Raw genomic sequence first — 6,526 nt, forward strand, 5'->3', positions numbered from 1 at the left:
CATGGTGATCACATTTCCCTAAAGGCTTTTGGAAGGTAGAAATACTCTACCTAGTGCTGCTGTGTTTACTCATAAATACCGTTAATCTGCTGCACAATACACAGAACCCAACAGGCCTTGCAGGTCTGTCGATTGCATCCTAGGGAATGGGGCTACAATAACGACACAGTTGAATAGTTCAGTGCCTCACCCAAGTGCCTGGTCAAGTGTTTGCTTGGCAACTAACTACTTTATACACCCTGTGCCTGGCTGCTTAGTTCTGCCCTGTGGCTAACGGAGTGATCGATGACTCAAACATCAAACACCAGGGCTGATCCTAGGCCCAAGGGTCAGAGCCACACGACCTTCTCGGAGACACAAACACACAGACCTCTGTCACCTCGCCCGGTCAGGGACCCAAACAGCAGCCACACGACCCACACGGAGACAAACAGCAAACAGGCCCACACACAACGCACCAAGTCCCTTTACCTCCATGCACCAGATCCACAGCTATGCCCTGAAAAACTCCCCTGCTTGCATCTCCTGTTCGCCTACTGAGCTGATCCCTTGTTTAGAGGATACGGTGTGGAGTTGGGTCTTTGGGGGCAGATTTTTCTGGCCAGGGTAAAGGAGCCAGGCATTGGAATTTGGATCCTGAGGGAGAGCCAGTGACATGGGGACGAGGGCATGGCAGTGTCCTGCTCAGGGAAAGCAGGGATAGGGTCAGGAATGGGGAGTAACAGGGACATCCACTGAACACATGGAATTGCCGTCACTCCCCTGGCCTTTGCCCGTAAAGGGGAGGGTGGGGGCGGTGCTCTCCCTCCCTTGGTGCAGCTGAGGGGTTGGTTTGGTGGGGTGACCTCTGAGCTGTTCCTGGGGCTGATGGGATGGATGTGTGCACAGTGTGAATGGGTGCGAAACATAGGGGTGTGAGGTATGTACTGAACGGGTGGGTGGAAAATGAATCTAAACACCCTTCATATTTCTATTAACAACAAAGGGCCGGGTGATGCTTCTTCGGTTCAAATGGCTCTTCCATGGTAGATTGACATTGCCAAAAAATATCTGAGCTTTGACACATTTGGGGGGGATACAGCCACATTCTCAGTGGTTCACGTTTTCTCTTTTAAGGACTGAATCCTCTTTTCGAATGCAAGTCCAAATAAATGCCTGATTCTCAAGGAGAGAACACCACCTTTCCACTGTAAAACCCCACATTTGTGTCCTTTTCCGAACCTCAGACTAAATTTTTACACATTTCCTCTCTCTGTCTCAGTCATCTTGCTGTAGCACCAGTAATGGCCTTCCAGGTTGACTGTGAACCACTGATAACTACCCTCTGGGAACAGTTTTCCAACCAGTTATGCACCCACCTTATAGTAGCTCCATCTAGGTTGCATTTCCCTAGTTTGTTTATGAGACGGTCATGTGAGACAGCATCAAAAGCTTTACTAAACTCAAGATATACCACATCTACCACCTCCCCTGTATCCCCAAGGCGTGTCATCCTGTCAAAGAAATATATTAGGTTCATTTGACACAATTTGTTTTTGACAAATCCATGCTGACTGTTACTTATCACCTTCTTATCTTCTAAGTGTTTGCAAATTGATTGCTTAATTAGTTGCTCCATTATCTTTCCAGGTACAGAAGTTCACTTATCATAGAATCATAGAATATCAGGGTTGGAAGGGACCTCAGGAGGTCATCTAGTCCAACCCCCTGCTCAAAGCAGGACCAATCCCCGACTAAATCATCCCAGCCAGGGCTTTGTCAAGCCTGACCCAAAAAACTTCTAGAGAAGGAGATTCCACCACCTCCCTAGGTAACCCATTCCAGTGTTTCACGACCCTCCTAGTGAAAAAGTTTTTCCTAATATCCAACCTAAATCTGCCCCACTGCAACTTGAGACCATTACTCCTTGTTCTGTCATCTGCTACCACTGAGAACAGTCTAGAGCCATCCTCTTTGGAACCCCCTTTCAGGTAGTTGAAAGCAGCTATCAAATCCCCCCTCATTCTTCTCTTCTGAAGACTAAACATCCCCAGTTCCCTCAGCCTCTCCTCAGAAGTCATGTGTTCCAGGCCCCTAATCATTTTTGTTGCCCTCCGCTGGACTCTTTCCAATTTTTCACATCCTTCTTGTAGTGTGGGGCCCAAAACTGGACACAGTACTCCAGATGAGGCCTCACCAATGTCGAATAGAGGGGAACGATCACGTCCCTCGATCTGCTGGCAATGCCCCTACTTATACATCCCAAAATACCATTGGCCTTCTTGGCAACAAGGGCACACTGTTGACTCATCTCCAACTTCTCGTCCACTGTAACCACTAGGTCCTTTTCTGCAGAACTGCTGCCGAGCCATTCGGTCCCTAGTCTGTAGCGGTGCATGGGATTCTTCCGTCCTAAGTGCAGGACTCTGCACTTGTCCTCGTTGAACCTCATCAGATTTCTTTTGGCCCAATCCTCCAATTTGTCTAGGTCCCTCTGTATCCTATCCCTACCCTCCAGCGTATCTACCACTCCTCCCAGTTTAGTGTCATCTGCAAACTTGCTGAGGGTGCAATCCACACCATCCTCCAGATCGTTAATGAAGATATTGAACAAAACCGGCCCCAGGACTGACACCTGGGGCACTCCACTTGATACCGGCTGCCAACTAGACATGGAGCCATTGATCACTACCCGTTGAGCCCGACAATCTAGCCAGCTTTCTATCCACCTTATAGTCCATTCATCCAGCCCATACTTCTTTAACTTGCTGGCAAGAATACTGTGGGAGACCGTGTCAAAAGCTTTGCTAAAGTCAAGGAACAACAAGTCCACTGCTTTCCCTTCATCCACAGAGCCAGTTATCTCGTCATAGAAGGCAATTAGATTAGTCAGGCATGACTTGCCCTTGGTGAATCCATGCTGACTGTTCCTGATCACTTTCCTCTCCTCTAAGTGCTTCAGAATGGATTCCTTGAGGACCTGCTCCATGATTTTTCCAGGGACTGAGGTGAGGCTGACTGGCCTGTAGTTCCCAGGATCCTCCTTCTTCCCTTTTTTAAAGATGGGCACTACATTAGCCTTTTTCCAGTCATCTGGGACCTCCCCCGATCGCCATGAGTTTTCAAAGATAATGGCCAATGTCTCTACAATCATATCCGCCAACTCCTTTAGCACTCTCGGATGCAACACATCCGGCCCCATGGACTTGTGCACATCCAGCTTTTCTAAATAGTCCCGAACCACTTCTTTCTCCACAGAGGGCTGGTCACCTCCTCCCCATGCTGTGCTGCCCAGTGCAGTAGTCTGGGAGCTGACCTTGTTCGTGAAGACAGAGGCAAAAAAAGCATTGAGTACATTAGCTTTTTCCACATCCTCTGTCACGAGGTTGCCTCCCTCATTCAGAAAGGGGCCCACACTTTCCTTGACTTTCTTCTTGTTGCTAACATACCAGAAGAAACCCTTCTCGTTACTCGTAACATCTCTTGCTAGCTGCAACTCCAGGTGTGATTTGGCCTTCCTGATTTCACTCCTGCAAGCCCGAGCAATATTTTTATACTCATCCCTGGTCATTTGTCCAATCTTCCACTTCTTGTAAGCTTCTTTTTTGTATTTAAGAGCAGCAATTTACCTTCTAAGTGTTTGCAAATTGATTGCTTAATTAGTTGTTCCATTATCTTTCCGGGTACAGAAGTTAAGCTGACTGGTCTGTAATTTCCAGGGTTGTCCTTATTCACCTTTTTATAGATGGGCACTATATTTGCCCTTTTCCAGTCCTCTGGAATCTGTCCCGTCTTCCATGACTTTTTGAAGATAATCGCTAGTGGCTCAGATATCTCCTCACTCAGCTCCTTGAGTATTCTAGGATGTATTTCATCAGGCCCTGGTGACTTGAAGACATCTAGCTTGTCTAAGTAATTTTTAATTTGTTCTTTCCCTATTTTAGCCTCTGAACCCACCTCTTTTTCACTTGCATTCATTATGTTAGACAGCCAACGGCTACTCACCTTTTTGGTGAAAACTGAACCAAAAAAGTCATTTAGCATTTCTTCCATTTCCACATTTTCTGTTATTGTTCACCCCGCTCATTGAGTAACAGGCCTGCCCTGCCATTGGTCTTTCCCTGGCTTCTAATATATTTGTAGAAAGTTTTCTTTTTACCCTTTATATCTCTAGCTAGTTTAATCTTGTTTTGTGCCTTGGCCTTTATTTTCTCCCTACGTACCTGAACAGCAGCCCTGAGCAGCTGGAATAGCTCAGCAGCCTGGACAGTGTTACCACAGCAACGACATTCGACAGCACTTAACTCATCATACGGCAGATGTTTTTCTAGATGTTATTTATTTAAGGTGATACCTCGTAGATGTATTGAATAGAACCTTATGTGAGGGGGCTGCTGGTCCCTCACTGAAACTCAGAGGGAGGCTAGCAGTATATACTTTGATACTCTTCGTCACCATGCATTTTTGAGAGGTTTCCATGACCGATTTTAGGCTTCTGGCCCGCCCTCTGTTCCTGTTGGTGTTGAGGCCCGGGGTGCGTTAAAAACCCAAGGGAATTCCCAGAGGAAAAAAAATTTTGGCCCAGACCCTTAAAAGTATTTCGGTTCCTAATTTCCACTGATTCCAGTGGAAGTTAGGAGCGTAAATAAGTTTGAGGCTCTGGGCCTTTGTTACCAAACGATGTCAGAGCTAAAGTCTCTTAAAGGTTTAAAAGTAGCAGACCCCAGCTGAGTGTCTGTGTCACTGCCTTGTGAGCAGCAGCATTGCCATCTAAAATGGTCTCCGCTGGCTTTGGAGGTTAGCTCCTCCCGGAGGTCTGTAGCTAACGCTGCCTTGTCACCCCACTCTGATAGTTCTCATTTCCACTGCATTGAGAAGGATGTGGCTACTAGGGGCTGGGGGCTGCTGGCTTCACACCTCCCTGAAGATGAGAGGGGTGGGCAGGAACTCAGTTCACACCTTTCCTCCTGCTATTGTGGTTAAAGGGGGAAACAAACTGTGTTTGTATTTTGTCTTTCACTTCTTTAAATTGGACAAAGGAGACCTGAATCTTTTAAAATTCTGCTTGTTTTTTTTTGTACTTCAGAAATATGGAGAATATCAAGCCTTTTTGTTGTTGTTGTTGTTGCTAGAGAACTCCTTGGAGAAGGGGAGAACTAGAGTGGGATTCTTTTCATCCCTCAGTGAAAGGGCATCAGGATTTACACACAGAGTTTTTCTCCCAAGTGTCTGTCAGACATTTGAGTTATAGGTATAGAAAAATCAGGTCTTTGGGGTTTTTTTTTTATTAAGTCCCCCAGTGACTTCAGATGCAGATGGGGGCACCCAAGTCAAAGATTATGTTAAAGGAGTTTTAAACCATCTCTATCAGATTTCACTTCCTTGGTTTTTGTGTTGTCAGAAATCTCCCAATTCTCCTGTGGCCAAGACCTGAATCTCAAACGTAAAACTAAAACAGGAAAAACCTTTGCCAATGAGTGGGTGAAGGATAACCCCACCTTTCTTTCTCCATGACAAAGGGTTTGTTTTGCTGCTTATTTTCCTTTTCAGAGTCACCTTCAAAGTTTATGCGGGATGTTTTTTTTCTTCCTCCCATGCTCCAAATTTGAGCAATGTTTTCATAAATACAATCCATCAAACTACCAGGTTTAATCTAGCAGACAAAGGCGCAATGAGATCCACTGGCTGGAAGCTGGAGTTAGCAAAGGTCAAACAGAGAAGACGACACATTTTAACAGGGAGGGCAATTAACCTTTGGAACAGTTTGCCACAGGCCACGGAGGATTCTCCATTTACATGGAGCCTGGATGTTTCTCTAAAGGACATGCTGTAGCTCAAAGAGAGATGATTGGCCTCAGTGCAGGAATCACTGGGGGAGACTCTGTATGTAGTGTCACAGGTCGGAGTCTGATCATAATGCTCCCTTCTGGCCTTCAAATCTGTGAAGGTGAGAGCTAGAGCAGCAGATGGAGAAGAGAGAGAGCCTCCATGAAAGCCACTAGGGACTTCACTATTACCTCACTTTTATGAGGTATGCGCTCACGTATTACAGTGATGAGCAGCGAGAGGAGACCTTATGATCGATTGAATATGGCCCTGTCATTCTGAGTGGGCTCTGTTGCATTGATAACAGGGGGCTGGTACGTGTTGTGATACTTGGGCTTAGAAATTTACCTAGACTGTGCGCCCAACTGTGAGAAAGGTCAAGAGATGTAAGGACAATTGAAATCAACAAATGTTAATGAGAAAAGGTGCCAAAGGGACACACGCAAAATTAGTCCAAACAAAAAGGTCTCCTGATAGAATTCATGGGCTGTGTGAAGCTTACGCCTGGTAAACAAGAAGAGCGTGGGACTGGACATGGATGAACCAGAATTTGTGAGTTGTAAATTCGACTTAGTTCATGGACCAAACAATGATGGATGGGCTATTCCACCCACCAGTCCCTTTTTCGGACCCGCCACAAGAGATGTGGGGGGAAAGGCTGGATACCTACATAGCAGCCTAGTTAGAACTTGTGACGAAATGGGGTGTCAGGACCCTGTAC

The sequence above is a fragment of the Chelonia mydas genome, chromosome 1 (assembly GCF_015237465.2).
Source record: "Chelonia mydas isolate rCheMyd1 chromosome 1, rCheMyd1.pri.v2, whole genome shotgun sequence".
Classification (NCBI taxonomy): domain Eukaryota; kingdom Metazoa; phylum Chordata; order Testudines; family Cheloniidae; genus Chelonia; species Chelonia mydas.